This window comes from Thamnophis elegans, chromosome 2 (assembly GCF_009769535.1).
Source record: "Thamnophis elegans isolate rThaEle1 chromosome 2, rThaEle1.pri, whole genome shotgun sequence".
Lineage (NCBI taxonomy): Eukaryota > Metazoa > Chordata > Lepidosauria > Squamata > Colubridae > Thamnophis > Thamnophis elegans.
The window spans coordinates 151,760,414-151,778,431 of NC_045542.1; the positions used below are offsets into that span (position 1 = coordinate 151,760,414).

General features: G+C 40.3%; 1 pseudogene; it reads left to right on the forward strand.

The window, feature by feature from the left end:
• Nucleotides 1–374: 374 nt before the first annotated feature.
• Nucleotides 375–18,018, forward strand: part of LOC116524073 — a 28,164-nt pseudogene continuing 10,520 nt past the window's right edge.

Consider the following 18,018-nt stretch of genomic DNA (forward strand, 5'->3'; position numbering starts at 1 on the left):
GAGTCAGGTGTTTTACCTACTGGGGTTTCCCTAGAAGGTGAGCTGCAGAGCTTGAAATTGGTGTATTTTGAATGCTGCACATGCAAGCAAAATGCATGCTCACAGAACCGTTTGTGAAACGGGTTGCAGCTCACCACTGTATGTTCACACACACACACATGTATTATATGTAGGTATGTATGTATATACATATGTTCCCTTCATGGATTACTGCCTTGACATGACGAAGGGGCTTGAACAGCTCAATGAAGCTATGAGCTAGGCCATGCATGGCCACCCAAGACAGACAGCTCATAGCAGAGAGATCTAACAAGACGTAATCCACTGGAGAAGGAAATGGCAACCCACTCCACTATCTTTGCCATGAGAACCTCATGGACAAAAAGCAAAAAAATACGACTCTGGAAGATGAACCCTTCACGTCAGAAGGTGTCCAATATGCTACTGGGGAAGAGCAGAGGACTAATTCTAGTAGTGCCAGAAAGAGTGAAGTGGCTGGGTCAAAGCTGAAGGGATGTTCAGCTGTGGATGTATCTGGTGGTGAAAGGAAAGTCCAGTGCTGTAAAGATCAACACTCCATAGGAACCTGGAATGTAAGATCCATGGATCAAGGCAAGCTGGATGTGGTCAGAGATGAGATGACAAGCAAGAGATAACAAGACTAAACATCGACATCTTAGGAATCACTGAATTAAAATGGACATGAATGGGTAAATTTAATTCAGGTGATCAACAGGTATACTACTGTGGGCAAGAATCCCTCAGTAGAAATGGAGTAGCCACAGGGACGTGCAGTCACTAGAGGCAAGGGAGGCGGAGCCTCACCAGTCTCCTCAGGAAAAAGAAAGAAATTTAAATATATTTTTTTAAATAATTAAAGCCAAGATAGTTGCTACCAGATTCCAGCTCACAGTGGCTTGGTGTCTGCTTAGTGTTAACCAAAGCAGGATGCGAGAGAACTCGGGGCCTCTTTTCCATACGGAATTTTTCGCCTTCTAAAAGTTAAGAAAGAGTTAAAAGGCAAAGAAGTTCAGATGGAAAAGAGGCACTAATTCTCCCGCCTCCTGATTTGGAAGCAGCCAATCGTGTCTTCTTGAGCACGCTTACGTTGGGCGGGGCGTGCTTCAGAGGAGAGAGGAGTGGGCGAGAAGGAGGAGGCTGCCTCTTTGCTGCAGACCTGGGCGCTTGGCGGCTCCCGCGATGCAAAGTGCCCCACCATCCCCGATGCTGCCACCCGCTGCCCCGGCCTGCTTCTCCAGGCTCCGCCGCTGGAAGTCCCGGATCACCTCTGGAGGAAGGCTGGGTGAGAAGCGGAACGAAGCTTCTCTGTGGCTTCCCGGCACTGCCCAGAGGCTCTTGCAGGAGCATGTGTCAGCGGCCGGCGGCCTGGAGCGGCCCCAGCTGTGAGACAAGGGAGCACTTAAAGTAGCCGCTGCCGCTGCCGCCACCACCCCTCCTTCGCCCGTTGTACAAGAGGTAGCAATTAAAACCATCCAATAGAAAAAGAAATGCAGGAAAGCAAAATGACTGTCTGAGGAAGCTTTACAAATAGCTGAGGAAAGAAAGGAAGTGAAAGGCAAGAGAGAAAGGGGAAGATACACCCAAATGAAAGCAGAATTCCAGAGTATAGCTAGAAGTGATAAGAATGCCTTCTTAAATGAACAGAGGAAAGAAAAAGAAGAAAACAATAAAATATTGAGGACCAGAGAACTTTTTGAGAAAGTGCAAAGAAATAGAAAAAAAGACTAATAGAATAGGGAGGGCCAGAGATCTCTTCAAGAAAGTTGGAAATCTGAAAGGAACATTTCATGCAAAGATGTGCATGATAAAGGACCAAAATGGCAGGGACCTAACAGAGGCAGAAGAGGTTAAGAAGAGGTGGCAAAATTACACAGCAGAACTATACAAGAATGAGCTTAACATCCCGAATAACCATGATAGGATGATCACGGACCTCGAACCAGACATTCTGGAAAGTGAAGTCAAAAGGATCTTAGGAAGTCTGAGCAACAACAAAGCTAGTGGAGGTGATAGTATTGCAGCTGAGATATTCAAAATCTTTTTTTTATTCATTAATTTTAATCTTTTTCAGCCAATATCATATAATGCTAAATAGTGATTACAACAGTTCCTCTTTTCCTCAATGCCCCAAAAAGATTAACACCCATTATTCGCTCTTCTACTCTCCCTACACCTCTTTCTTCTACCTCTCTCTTATTTCCTATCTTCCCTCCCTCTTCCTTTCCTACTCTATTTCCCCTTCCTTTCTCCTTCTTCTCTCTCTACATTCCACTCTTCCTTATCCTCAACCTCCTCATCTTCCCCCCTTACCCTCTCTCCTATCCCTCCCTTCCCACTTTTCTTCTCCCTTCTGCTTCCCACTTTTCCTTTCGTTGGTGTATTTCCGCTTCCATACTACTCTATTTCCTCTTCCTTTCTCTTTCTACTCTCTCCCCTTACCACTCCTCCTTATACACCTCATCTTCCCCCTTCACCCTCTCTCCTATCCCTCTCTTCCTCTCTTCTACTCTTCTCTACTTCCAACTCTTCTATATCCTGACTTCCCTCCATCATTTTCTACTATACTCCCCATTCCTTTCTCCTTCTCTTCTCTCCCTTTACCACTCCTCCTTATACACATCATCTTCCCCCTTCACCCTCCCTCCTATCCCTCTATTCCTATCTTTCTTCTCTCCTCTACTTCCCACTCTTCTTCTGATTCACTTAATGTGTTTCGGCATCTGAACAAAATACCTTTTGTGTTGATGGTATTTATAATTCCATTTCAATATGCTTAAAAAGGAAAAAAAATAACAGTATACATGTACAATCATCCAACATCCCTCCTCCAGCTTCACTCCCTCCCACCCTCCCCCCAGGCCCCTAACCTTCCCCCACCCTGACTTCCCAGAACCAATACAAGGTATAGATCTTTAACTGTTTAATCTAAACAGTTTAAGATATACTTAAAAGAAAACGTAGAAAGTTAATAACATCTTTGAGTTCATATTAGCTCCTCCTTGCTAGGCTAACTATAAATAATTTGTATCATTTCTGATCTTAGTCCTAAACTATCTAAAATTTCCTAGACCAGTGATGGCGAACCTATGACACGCGTGTCAGTGCTGACACGCGTAGCCATTTGGGGTGACACGCACAGGATTTCATGCGATTCATCCTCGGCTCCTGCATGGCCGCCGAGGATGAAAGAATCTGTGCTGGAGGAACGGGGGGGGCGGGACGTGTGATCTCCCCTGCCCACACTCACTTACTGTATCGCCGCCGCCCCTTTCTGAGCGCAGGGGCTGCTGGTAAGGCGTGTGTGCCGTGCACACACACGTCATCAGCGCGGCGAGGGAGGACCCGCAGGAGAGGAGCGCGGGAACAGTGCGCGCCTCTCTCCAGTCAGGCCGGCACAGAGAGTCTACTCCTGGGACTGTCGGTTATGACCGCACCACAGCAGGGAACAGCGGAGTGCCAACGGGAACTGTGAGCGCCATTAGCAGCAACTATTGGGGTGCCATGGACTTGTAATTGCCCACAATAACTGAGATAAGTGAGGGGGAGGTTGTGTTAGCTTGTTAGGCTAGTTAACCCCTAATTGGCTATCTATAATTCTATCTGCTGTCACTGGCCCACTGATGGAGCACCCAAAAAATAAAAAACAAAGGTTAAGTAAAGGGAGTGGTAGTGGCAGTGGCCGACCCTTTCAAGAGACATGGAGCGAGATGTATGGCATTATAGAAAAAAATGGCAGATCATTTTGCGTTCTATGTACTGAAACGGTAGTAAGCAGAACGTGGAATATAAATAGACATTTTGAAACTAATCATTCCCAGCTCTTGGAAAAAAGTGAGGATGAAAGGAGGGAATACATTTCCAGGAAGCTACACCTTTATAAGAGCCAATCTAACTCCATCCTTAAATTTATGAAAGGCTCTACAAATTTAAACTCTGCAAGTTTGAGCATTGATCACTCCATGCATGCTCAGCATGCAAAAGCGCTTAACAAAGAAGTTACTAAGCAGGTATGTTAAATAATTTGTTTTTGGTTTATTAAATACAATTATATATTGCAATTATACATTTTTGTAGTTTAAACTATAAATTGCGCAAAATTATGTTTTTGTCGAAGTGACACACAACGCGAGTTATGCTCGATTTTTTGCCGATTTTTGACACACCACGCCAAAAAGGTTGCCCATTACTGTCCTAGACCCATATTTATCCTGAATATAGTCAGTCCATTTTTCCCAATCTGGTTTATACCTCTCATTTGAGTTATCCTTGAGATATGCAACTATTTTAGCCATCTCTGCTAAGTTTGTGATCTTCAATATCCATTCCTAACTAGTAAACAAATCTTATTTCTTCCAATATTGCACCACCAACAATCTAGCTGCAGTTATCAAATGCAAAGTCAAGTTAACGTTCTCATCCACCTCTTTATTATACAGCAAACAAGTAGCCATATACCAAATCAAACCCTTCAATACTGAGCACTCCATTTCCTGCTAAATTAATCCAATCGCTTAACATTCCATATTAGGGATTTAGTTACCATCCTTAGCCCCCTGAAACCTTTTAATAGCCATCTGAACATCTTGAAATTTAACCTTTGGCCTAGCTCCTCCCACTGTTTCTGATGTAACACCTGTATGCTCCTGAACGATGTCTTGTGTACGTTGCTTTCTTAATTCCTGTTCCATTCGCCTGGTAACCACACGGTTTTGTCTTTGTTCTTTAGCATCTTGTACCTCTGAAAGAACAAGTTGATCCTCCCTTGTTAAAACTTGAGTGGCTTGCTTTCCATCATATCCTTCTCTTTGTCTAGTTCTAGAGGAAGAGGGTTGTCCACCCATCAGTATGTTGGTGTAGAAATCTTGAGTTTTCCATACTGTATTAAGGTGATGTCTTTTTCCAAGACAGCTAAATGTGATGCCGGTTGATGCGTCCCATCTAAACTGTATCTGGCGATTTTTGAGCTCTTCCACTAGAAAGGCATAATTTTTCCTCGATCTCAGCATTTTAGGTGGTATCTCCTTCAAGACAGTCACCTCCCAACCCCGGATTTGAAGCTTATTTTTGTAGGATTCCTGTAATATCGTATTTCTCGCATTTCTAGTGGCGAAATAGACCACTATATCTCTCGCCAATTGTTTTTCTTTTGACAGCGAGGAATTAACTCAATAAACCTTTTCAATTTGCCAGTCAAGATTCCCTCCCACCATCAGGTCAAAGGCTTCAGAGAGAGTCTGTTTCAAGTTCTCTTGTGTACTTTCAGGGAGAGCCCTTATCCTTAAGGCCAATTCCATTTGCCTATACTGTAGCATTAGGATTTCATTGTCTGCATCACTAACCTTTTGCTGGACCGCCTCCAGTTTCATTGCCAATTTTGTATTAGCATCACTAAGTTCTTCTAACTTTTCTTCAAGGTCCTGTGCATAGCCAAATATTAAGTTCATAACCGTCACAAAGTCACTCCTAATCATTTGGTTATATGTCATAAGTTTTTCATACATCTGTTTTTTAGAAGCAGCTATCTCTTCCTTAAATTTTTTTCCCATCATAACAGCATGGGTTTGTAATGCATCGATTAATTCCTTCTGCAGAATTTGCCTTGTCAGGGGGTTCACTGCAGATGTAGAAGGGAGTGATGATTGTATTTTAGCAGAAGGTGCTGGTGAATTTCCGGCACTTTTCGATGCCGGGGGAGGAGGGGGGAGGAATCTTTGCTTAGAAGCCATCTCGAACTTAATCTTCTTTAGTCAGTTAAAAAGTCCAGGAAGTCCAATTATACAGCAATTGCTATTTGTTTTGATAATAAATCTATTCTTGACAGTAAATCACTTTTAGGCTTCGCAGAAGCTCTACCCGAGGCACGCCCCTCCTACACAGCTCAGCACCATTTTTATAGAGCTTTCAGCAAGTAATCAGCAGAAGGAATTCTTTACAATGGAGCTAAAAAGATTAATACATACAATTAAGAAGCTCACAAGTATTGGTTCAGCTCAGCTTGAAATCCATAATAAATCATTGTGCTGAGAATGGGCGAAAACCTTCGTTCTGCAACGATATTCAAAATCTTAAAAGATGATGCAGTAAAAGTGCTACACTCATTCTGCCAGCAAATTTGGAAAACTCAACAGTGGCCATAGGATTGGAAATGGCCAGTTTACATTCCAATCCCAAAGAAGGGCAATGCCAAAGAATGTTCAAACTACTGCACCATTGCACTCATTTCACATGCTAGCAAAGTAAAGGCAGGATTTCAAAGAGGCAGAGGAACTAGAGTTCAAATTGCCAACATAAGCTGGATCATGGAGAAAGCTTGGGAGTTTCAGAAAAAACATCTATTTCTGTTTCCTTCACTATGCTAAAGTCTTTGATTGTGTGGATCACAACAAACTGTGGCAAGTTCTTAATGAAATGGGAGTACCAGACCATCTTATTTGTCTCTGGAGAAACTATATGCAGGTCAAGAAGCAACAGGGAGAACCGAACATGGAACCACTGATTGGTTCAAAATTAAGAAAAGAGTTCAGCAAGGCTGCATACAGTCGTCCTGCCTATTTAACTTATTTGCAGGAAACAGCAGAGGTGGGTTTCTGCCGGTTCACCCCAGATTGGGTGAACCAGTAGTAGCGGTGGCTGGGGGCTCCGCCCATTTGACTATATGCTTCCCCCTCAAACACACATCCTGCCCTGGGTCTCCACAGGAACTCGGTCTGCTTAAAAGTGAGATTATTAGACTGACTTCTGCATTTCAAATGTCTGAACGAAATTCAGCCAATTAAAGAGTTTGTATAGAAATATTTGAAATCAATTATATGAATGAAAAAAATGAAACAATTTCATCACTGGGGTTTTAAAAAAAGAGACTAGAAAGTCATTTGTCTGAAATGGTATTGGGTCTCCTGCTTGAGGACTAGAGCAGGGGTGTCACTCGATTTCATTGAAGGCTGCATCTGGATTGTGTTTTACTTTTGGGGTGAGGTGAGGCCAAGGTGGATGTGGCCAGCATGATGTCACGTGTGTCAGGGGGGCCTATGGTAGCCCAAATGCTCTGCCAGCAAAAATGGGCTTTCAAGCTCCATTTTCAGCTGAGACAGCCTCCTGCAATCCTCTACCAGTGAAAACAGAGCTCGAGGGGGGGGGCATGCTCGAGCTCCCTTTTTGCTGGCAGAGGCACCGTGGGCTATTTTCAGGGCAGACCCACAGGCCATGTCTAAGCACCCTGCAGGCCGGATCTGGGCCTTGAGTTTGATACCCCTGGTCTAAGGTCTCCTGCTTGCCTAGAAGACTCCCCAGCTCTATTCTGATTGACTAATGGACTGAGTGAATGGGTGCGTTATAATGTGTCCAGGAGGGTGTGCTCTATGAGTAACACCCATGAACCTTACCCACAGATAATTCAGAGCTCCCTGGTTTCAAAAGGAGCACACACGGCAAAAATACAGGACATCAAGTGAACTAGCAAAGTTCATGAAGTTATTGTTTGAAACTTCTCTCAGCTGTGGGAAAAGGCCCTTAGATTTACCATCTGACTTTTATCATTAAAACTGGCACAAACTACCAATACCTTCTCTTTTATCTTTAGATCAACTACAGTGTCATCAACCAAATGGCTGAGCAAAATCATCATTTTCCTTTTTCATATCGGTTGACCCCAAACCAAGAACCTCCTTACTCAGCCATTGTCCAGATTCTCCTGCATTTCCAATGGACGTGGATCGGCCTCCTTTCTCAGGACAATGAAAAAGGAGAAAAATTCAAAAGATGTTTGGAAGTGTTATCTCTAAAAAATGGGATTTGCATTGTCCTGTCAGGAGCTGTCCCAGAACCAAATATGCAGACAAGTGCTGGGGATCCTGTCCTCCAAGAGAAAAGGAAAATGTTCATTTCTCTTATGAAGAGTCAAATAAAAATTATAGTATGCCAACTGGACATTCAAGCCTCAGGAATATTAGCAGCAATAATACAAACATTTGATATGACTAATACATCGACTGTGGGAAGGGTGTGGATTGCAACAACCTTGGCAGCTTTCAGTGTAGGTATTTTTGACCTCTGGGTTGATCTCCAAAATAAACATGCTTTGTTTTCCTTCCTCATCCAGAGAAAGAAAAGAACTCAGCATTATGACTATAAATCTTATGCATCTATGGTCACATTGTATGGAAAGGAAGCATTCCAATGTTCCTATTCAAGTCCTCTGTTAGCTAAGAAAGTTTGGAAAAAATGCAGAGAAAAAGACAACTGGGAATTCCCACCCCATGATGTGATTGCAAGAATCCTGTCTCAGGATTCCTCCAGTATTTCCCAAATAATTCAATTTGTTGCCTGGGTCCTCAATGCTGCCTCTTCCTCCCAACAGAGCAAGAGGAGAATGCGGGCTGGATACCATCAATCACCCCAGATTGTAAAGCCATGGCAGGTAACTCTTCTCTGTTGAGATTCCATTGATTCTCCATTTCTAATTCCGCAATATGGGCATTGTCAGCGTTCCAAGTATCATGTAGAATTAAATCAGAGTCCAAGGCAAAACGATCCTTAAAGTTCCAATTTAATAAAGCAGACATCTTAGCACATCTGTGTTAATCCCAATTCTGGAAATGACATCAGAATTCTACTCAGTTAAATGTTCATGATCTTGTCCCCACATCCACAATCCATCACATGGGCCAATCCTCTTCTTCCACACTCGCATCCACACCCAGCTGCTTCCAGTCAGGTGTAAAAGTGCGGAGACAAAAGATGACCTTGACTTCTAGAAAAGAATGAAAACAATACATTCCACCATCCTACTCCTGTCTATTCCCCCTCCCATCAACTATACTAATGAAACAGCATAATGAAATAAGAGAAAGTGTGGCAGGCCAAAATTCTAAAAGGAATATAATTGTAGACCTAACAGGCATATTACTTGGAACCCTGACATTAAACTGACTCTAATTTCCCCCCCCCCATGTTTTTATGTTTAAATTTATTACAAACATATCAATGTGTGAACAGTGTGGCACCTGAGTGTCTTACATTTTGGTACAAATAAAATAATATAAATCATAGTTACTACAGTTGGCAATCTTATATAGTTCCGGTAATAATACACATATTTTGTTGAATTATAATCTTTCATTATTTAGTTATTCAATATTTCAATACGTTATTTTTATGCCAATAATCATGTTCTGGGTATCATTCCTTTTACTACCAATAGAATATTGATAATCATATTTGTTACATTTCAGAAACGTATATTGTTCCCATAATAATGCACATATTTATGTTAGGTTATAATCTTCCATTATTTAATTATTCAATATTTCAATATGTTATTTTTATATTATTCTTTTTGGATGCTGAGCTTGTCTTCTGGGGTGTTGTCTATTCCTGTCAGTTTAGTGTTGTATGCAAATTTGATGAGTTCCCCTTCAATTCCCTCACCTAGATCTTTTTTGAAGATATTGAAGAGTGCTGGGCCTAAAATGGAAGCTTGGGATACCCCATAGCTTACTTCCCTCCAAGTGGATGAGGTTCCACAGAGGACTACATGTTGAATGTAATTTGTCAGCCAATTACAAAGCCACCAGATGGTGGTGTTACCTATTCCATGTTTTCAAGAATGTTTTATTTATTTATTTATTTATTTATTTATTTATTTATTTATTTATTTACTTGCTTGCTTGCTAACTTACTTCTTTATTTATTTATTTATTTACTTACTTACTTACTTACTTACTTACTTACGTATTAGTTTGTCAAACATGTACAAGATAGCAATATAAATATGAACCTGCACATGGACGAAGGAAATGGAAAGAATCAAGGTCATGTGAAGTGCTAATACCACTTAATAATGCCTTGGTAAGGCCACACTGAATACTGCATTCAGGTCTGGTCACCATGATGAAGAAAAGATGTGGAGACTCTGGAAAGAGATCAGAGAAGAGCAACAAAGTTGATTAGGGGACTGGAGACTAAAATATTTGAAGAACAGTTGCAGGAACTGGGTATGTCTAGTTTAATGAAAAGGAGGACTAGGGGAGACATGATAGCAGTCTTCCAATATCTCAGGGGTTGCCACAAAGAAGAGGGAGTCAAACTATTCACCAAGGCATCTGAGGGTAGAACAAGAAGCAATGAGTAGAAACTAATCAAGGAGAGAAGCAACTTAGAAATGAAGAGAAATTTCCTGATAGTTAGAACAATTAATCAGTGGAACAGCTTGCCTCCAGAAGTTGTGAATGCCCAAACACTGCAAGTCTTTAAGATGATGTTGGATAGCCATTTGTCTGAAATGGTGTAGGGTTTCCTGCCTAAGCAGGGGGTTGGACTAGAACAGTGTTTTTCAACCACTGTGCCGCGGCACACCAGTGTGCTGTGACAGAGTGTAAGGTGTGCCGTGGGAAAAACACCCGCCTATAGTCAATATAGGCACAGAGTTAAAATTTTTTAACATTTTCTAATGGTGGTGTGCCTCGTGATTTTTTTCATGAAAAAAGTGTGCCTTTGCACAAAAAAGGTTGAAAAACACTGGACTAGAAGACCTCCAAGATCCCTTCCAACTCTGCTATCATATCATATCATATCGTATCGTAATACAAATAAATGGGGACAGTAGGACAGGGATGGTAGGCATGCTTGTGTGCTTATGCATGCCCCGTTTATGGACCTCTTAGGAATGGGGTGAGTTCCATGGTAGACAGTTTAAGGTTGAAGCTGTGAAGGTATGAGGATATAACAACGGAGTCAGGTAGAGCATTGCAAGTGGTGACCACTCTGTTGCTGCAGTTGTATTTTCTGCAATTGAGTTTGGAGCGGTTTACCTTGAGTTTGTATCGATTGCTTGCCTGTGTATTGTTGAGGTTCAAGCTGAAGACGTTGTTGACAGGTAAGATGTTGTAGCCAACAATTTTGTCTACTATGCTTAGTTCTGGCTGCTGCTGGTGCAGTTCCAAATTATCCAAGCCCAAAATTTCAAGCCTATTCTAGGGATTCTATTTTGAGTAGAGGAGTGGAGTAGTCTTCTCGTGAAATACCTCTGGACCTGCTCAATCGTATTAATGTCTGATTTAGACTGTGGATTTCAGGCAGACGAGCTGTATTTGAGAATTACTCTGGCAAACCTTTTGTATTCCCTAGTTTGCAGTACAATGTTACCGGAGAAGAAGCTTTGCAAAATTAGATTAACAACTATTAATGCTTTTTGGCAATGTTGTTAAAGTGAGCTCTGGGGCTTAGATCATTTGAGATGAGTTGTCCTTGGTCCTCGATGGAGTGAGAGTCGTGTACGAGGTTCACCCAACATGTCACTTTATAGGGCGAGCTTGACCATGTGACATAGTTTTTTGAGAAAGATCTGTAAATTCCTGGGGAATAACTGAAAAAAACTTTCCATGAAATACTGAATCAATGTTTCAGATGGCAGTGGTGGTTTGAAGAGGTTGAATTATTCAGAGTATCACCAAACCAGAATAATAGCAAGAATCACAGTGAATAAAGGCTCAAATTGTCATGCTTTTTCTATGTTTCTGCAGCTTCATAGATTCCTGAGAAACTTCCAACATCACAATATTTCCAGAGATGGGATTTCTTTTGAAGAAAATGGAATTCCTGTCGGTGGCTTTGATATCATTCAGTGGACATCACTTTTGAACAAATCAGATGCAGGGGTGAAAATTGGGACTGTAGAAAGACAAGCCTCCTTGGAAGTGAAGATTTCTGTCAATCAAAGTGCCATCCAATGGCCAACATTATTTAACAAAGTATTTGAGGCTGCTGGGATTTTGCTCTTCTGTTTATCTCCATATGTGGAATTGTTTCTGCTCAATAGGAAATAATACTCATTGAGGACAATTGAGATAACTTCCAAATAAGAGAATTTAAAGCCTCAATAATTTACTAGATATTATCAGAGTTTGTTGCACAAATTCATATTGAGAAACCACACACAGATAACCAATTCAGCTGGATTCATTAATTTCTTTATATACGTAAGAATAGATGAATAAATGTACAATACCAACAGATGGTTCTTCCAAGTAAACACAAGGCAGGCGAGTTACAGCCAAACACAATTAGTTAGTTTCATATCAGCAGACAGACTGATAGTTTACTTCACAGAGCAGCAGACTGCTTAATACTGCTAAGCCATGCCCAGATTTCTTACTTAAGTTTACTTGCTTACTATAAGGATACAAATTCAGCAATTGTAGGAAGGTTCCACACCCATTTGCACTATTCAGGTGACCCTGATGGCGGAGATAACAACTTCTCAACAACTTTGAGAAACCACCAGATGACTGCAAGGAATATAAATCCTTCCATACGCCAGTCAGAACTGAAGAAGCTCCTGGAACTGAGAAGCTAAACGTCTTCAAGGGAAAACAAAGATCAGTTGTCTGGGAGACAATCCAGAATATGAAGGGTTTAGTTCACTGAATTGCATAAGAGAAAGATATCATTAACAATGTGGTGAGGGAAGTGAGGGCAGCTTAAAAAGCCATTTACATCAGTGGTGGGTTTCACATTTTGTTAACACCAATTTGCCCTACACGTGTCTGCTTGCTTCCTGGGCACCCCTTCCATGCATGCACCTGACCTTGCACGCTAGCACTTGCGTGCATGTGCCGGGCCACAAAAACGTGCCTAAATAGTATGGCATAGAGCCAAGGCAGATGGGCAGGGGTAGTATATATTATATATATTATATACATTACATATATTATATTTGTGCTAACAAAAAGGAAACAGTAAAAAATATTGGGTTTCTGTCTGGATGGTCTCTTGTGACGAGCTGAAGGACAGAGAATAGAAGTAGTGATCTTCCTCCCATATTTGGGCATACCAGGGGTTGTAACTTTATATATACATACATACATACATACATACATACATACATACATACATACATATATACATACATACATACATACATATATACATATATACATATATACTCATTTACATATATACTCATATACTCATATACTCATATACTCATATACATATATACATATATACATATGTACATATGTACATATGTACATATGTACATATATACATATGTACATATATACATATGTACATATATACATATATACATATATACATATATACAAACAGCCGAGATCTCACACTACTCCTGGAAACACCAAACCTGAAGTAGTCTGAAGCCGCCTGAAGATGACGAATGAGACTTCGTCAAAACGTCGCCAAGACATCTCCAATTCTACGCGGGAGAAAACCCGAACAACTAGAGACCTACATACATATATACATATATACATATATACATATATACATATATACATATATACATATATACATATATACATATATACATATATACATATATACATATATACATATATACATATATACATATATACATATACATATATACATATATACATATATACATATACATATATACATATATACATATATACATATATACATATATACATATATACATGTATGTATGTATGTATGCATGCATGCATGTATGCATGTATGCATGCATGTTGTATTTGTGTTATTATAGCACAAATCTAGATCTATTTCAGCTAGCCATACCCTTACTGGGATTAGAACCTGTGCTGTATTACATCTTAGGCAGATGTGTTAACCACTAAGCCACAAGGTCCTCCTTCTTTATCAGCTGAGACGGGGAAATAGGTATGTATTTATTGTTACAACGCCTGGTATGTCCAAATATGGGAAGAAGCTAACTGCTTCCATTCTCTGTCTATCGGCTCGTCACAAGAGACCATCCAGACAGAAACCCAATATTTTTACTGTTGCCTTTGTTACATTTGTGTTGTATTTGTGCTGATAAATAAATAAAGGGAGACTAGTATAAATCTATTTCAAGCTATTCAGCTCTCATCAGCTAGCCATACCCTTACTGGGATTAGAACCTGTGCTATATTACATCTTAGGCAGATGTGTTAACCACTAAGCCAAAAGGTCCTCCTCCTTTATCAGGAGCAATTGGAAGCAATTGATTTCAGTAAACCCTTCGAATTCATACATTTTCCTGAAATAATCTTTCTATTCATGTTTAGATGGTGCCTTATTCAAGATGTACAGCAAGTTGCTCCCTGGGTTACACCAAGCTTGTGAGAGAGGGAGCCCCAGTTTGCTGCTACGAATGTTCTCTGTGTATGGAAGGAACATACTCTGTGAAAGAAGGTACAGTAGATGGCTCCAAAAAGAATTTAAACAATCAGGATATAATAAATATTCTCTATTGTTTTGGGGGAACGTTGGATAAAGAAGCAAGAAAAGCAGAAACTTCCTTAAAGCATTCCCAAATCTTTCAAAGACACCAAATGTTGTATGATAATGTGAGCATTTGACTTGTTACTTTCTTGTTTGGTTTTAGGAAAGAGGATAAGATTTGAGAGCTGATAATCACATTCATCTTCAGCCTTTAAAAACATTGTAGATAATTTTAACTAATGTTGTATATTGTGGATATCCCTGGGCAGAAATATTATGTTATTTCTTGAAAATGAAGTAATTAATTTCTGATGTGGTTTTCATGCTCCTACAGTTGCAGAAACAGATACATGCTAACCATTTTTTTCCAGATGCAGCCCATTGTGAAAAGTGTCCAGATGACAAGTATTCCAATAAGAAGCGAGATCAGTGTGTCCCCAAAACTATAAGCTTCTTATCTTATGACGAATTGTTGGGATTCATCCTGGCTTTCTTTGTCATTGCTTTGACTTTAACCACTGCCTTTATTCTGGGGATCTTCATTAAATACCAAGAAACTCCCATAGTCAAAGCTAACAACCGGGACCTCACCTACATTCTTCTGATCTCCCTCTTGCTTGCTTTCTTGACCCCCCTTCTGTTTATTGGTCATCCCAAAAAAGTGACTTGCCTTCTTAGGCAAGTCACCTTCAGTTTCATTTTCTCAGTTGCCGTCTCTTCCTTGCTGGCAAAGACGATTATGGTGATAGTTGCATTTTTGGCCACGAAGCCAGGCAGTGTCATGAGGAAATGGCTGGGGAAGAGTCTGGCCAACTCTATTGTTTTATCCTGCTCTGGTATTCAAGTATGCATCTGTATCATATGGCTGGGAATCTTTCCCCCATTCCCAGATTCTGACTTTCATTCCCAACCAGGACAGATCCTGCTGCAATGCAATGAAGGCTCTGTCACCATGTTCTACTCTGCTCTTGGCTACATGGGTTTCCTGGCTGCCATTTGCTTTTTTGTGGCATTTCTGGCTCGGAAGCTGCCAGGGACCTTCAATGAAGCCAAACTGATCACCTTCAGCATGTTGGTTTTTTGCAGTGTTTGGATCTCCTTTGTCCCCACCTACCTAAGCACCAAGGGGAAATATATGGTGGCTGTGCAGATTTTCTCCATCCTGGCCTCCAGTTTGGGTTTACTGGGCTGTATCTTTATCCCCAAATGCTACATTATTATCCTGAGACCTGCCCTGAACACCAAAGAACATCTGATGATGAAAATTCACTAAGGCTCCTTATATTGGGTTTTATTTTTGTTCAGTTTACATGCAGTATAAAATCACATAGTTTGAAGTAATGATTTATGTGTTGTTGCTTATATTTCTTCATTCCATATGAATTTTTAATTATAATAACTGAGTAAAAATTTGTTAAAACAACTCAAACTATTTGAAATAACCATATCCGTGTTGTATATTATTTTCTTTGATGATGTTCTGACTTTGTTTCAAAAATAGTTTATTTCAAATACTGTATATATTTGAATGATCTCTTCTGGCTGGATAATATTAGATCACTCATAGTTAGATAAATGAGATAGATAGAAACATGGGAGAGATCAGGAAAGAGAAAAACAGAGAAACAGATAACATTATATATATTAAGAATAGATAAAATATCAACATGAACTTCAGAGCAACTTTAACCCCAGAGGGGTTAGCAAAGGTAGAGGGGAAGCCCCAAAGACTATATGGAGAAAGGCAATCTCTTGATAGTACATAGGGAAACCACTTGGAGCCAGCTGGAGAGAAGATGGTCATTATGGCCAACCCAGAGCTGGTGAGAGAAAGGAAGATAAAAATCAAAGAGGAGCTGCCCTGGTTGAATAATCTCTAATCTTCTGCAAATGAATTTACCCTGATATAGCACTAGAAAACTGTGAAAGTGGGATTCAAAAATGGAGTGGAGCAGGATTTTTCCTCCATGAGAATAGCGGCAACTAAGCTTTCAGAGCTATTGAAATATCTGGAAAAGATTAACAGAGCGACTCTAAAAAAAAAAGGGAGACCAAGCTAGAAAAAAGCCTAGACTAAGTTTTTTGAAAGAACTTTTAAAAAATCCAAGACTGCTAGGAATATGCTTCCTATTATTGTTATTGGACTAATGTCGGATTTAAAACAGTTAAGGAGAAACCTTCCAGCTTTTAAAAAAGAACAAGGTCACCATCTATACTGACCAGAAAAGTGCATACAAAAGGGAAGTGACTGATGCAATATTTATAAATACTCCATAAAGACTCTTGTGATATTCAGAGAGGACATTAACCAATTTGAATGTGGAAAAGTGAAAAAAGAAGAGAAATATTCTTGGTGAACTTAGAAACTATACATCTATCTAGATATTATTTTGAGGGAAAGCTTTGGGAGCTGATGAGTTTTGGGGCCTCGATGGATTATTTTTTCATTTTTAGTTCATTTATTAGGGTTTATAGGCCGCCCTTTTCCCTGAGGGGACTCAGGGCGGCTTACAATCACCAGGGAGGGGGTGCAAATCAAAATAAACAATATACAAACAAAATAAAGTAATAAAAACACAACTTGCATTCAACATTCAACACTCGGGTGGGGCAAATTAGAGACTTATCCCCAGGCCTGTTGGGAGAGCCAGGTCTTGAGGGCTGCACGGAAGGCCTGGACGGTGGTGAGGGTGCATATCTCGACGGGGAGATCGTTCCACAGGGTCGGAGCTGCAACAGAAAAGGCTCTCCTCCGTGTAGTTGCCAGTCGACATTGACTGGCGGATGGGATTCGGAGGAGGCCCAGTCTGTGCGATCTTATCGGTCGGAGGGAGGTAATCGGCAGAAGGCGGTCTCTCAAGTACTCAGATCCACTACCATGAAGGGCTTTAAAGGTGGTCAACAGCACCCTGAAGCGCACCCGGAGATCAACAGGTAGCCAGTGCAGCTCGCGGAGGATGGGTGTTATGTGGGCGAACCGCGGTGCGCCCACTATCACTCGCGCGGCCGCATTCTGAACTAACTGCAGCCGCCGGATGCACTTCAAGGGCAGCCCCATGTAGAGCACATTGCAGTATTCATTATGAACTTTATGAACTTTATGATTATGAACTTTAATTTTGTAAAAAGACTCCCAAAGGACTACAATAGTAACAGTGTGAATAAATTTAATGTGGACTATAAATTTGATTGCTGAAGGAAGAAGAAATGGAGAAAGCGCTTACTCTTAAGGTATATGAGTAATTGATTATTAATGATTAATACTTAATTTTTAATTATTAAATTTGCAATCTAACATATACATATACATATACATATACATATACATATACATATACATATACATATACATATACATATACATATACATATACATATACATATACATATACATATACATATACATATACATATACATATACATATACATATACATATACATATACATATACATATACATATACATATACATATACATATACATATACATATACATATACATATACATATATACCCTTGGGACTGGTGTCCCCTTGGGTATATCCAGCCGAAACAGCTTCCATGGATCGCCGTGGCGTCAAATTTCCATGGAAGTCGCCTATACCCACGATGGGTGAAGAGGCGTCAACCAACCAACCAACATATACATATACATATACATATACATATACGTACGTATGTACGTACGTACGTACATATATACATACTTTTGAGATTGTGGGCTTATCTTTCCTGAGATTTTTTTACTAATATAATATGAGAGAGTTGAAGGTGATACACCAGGGAGTC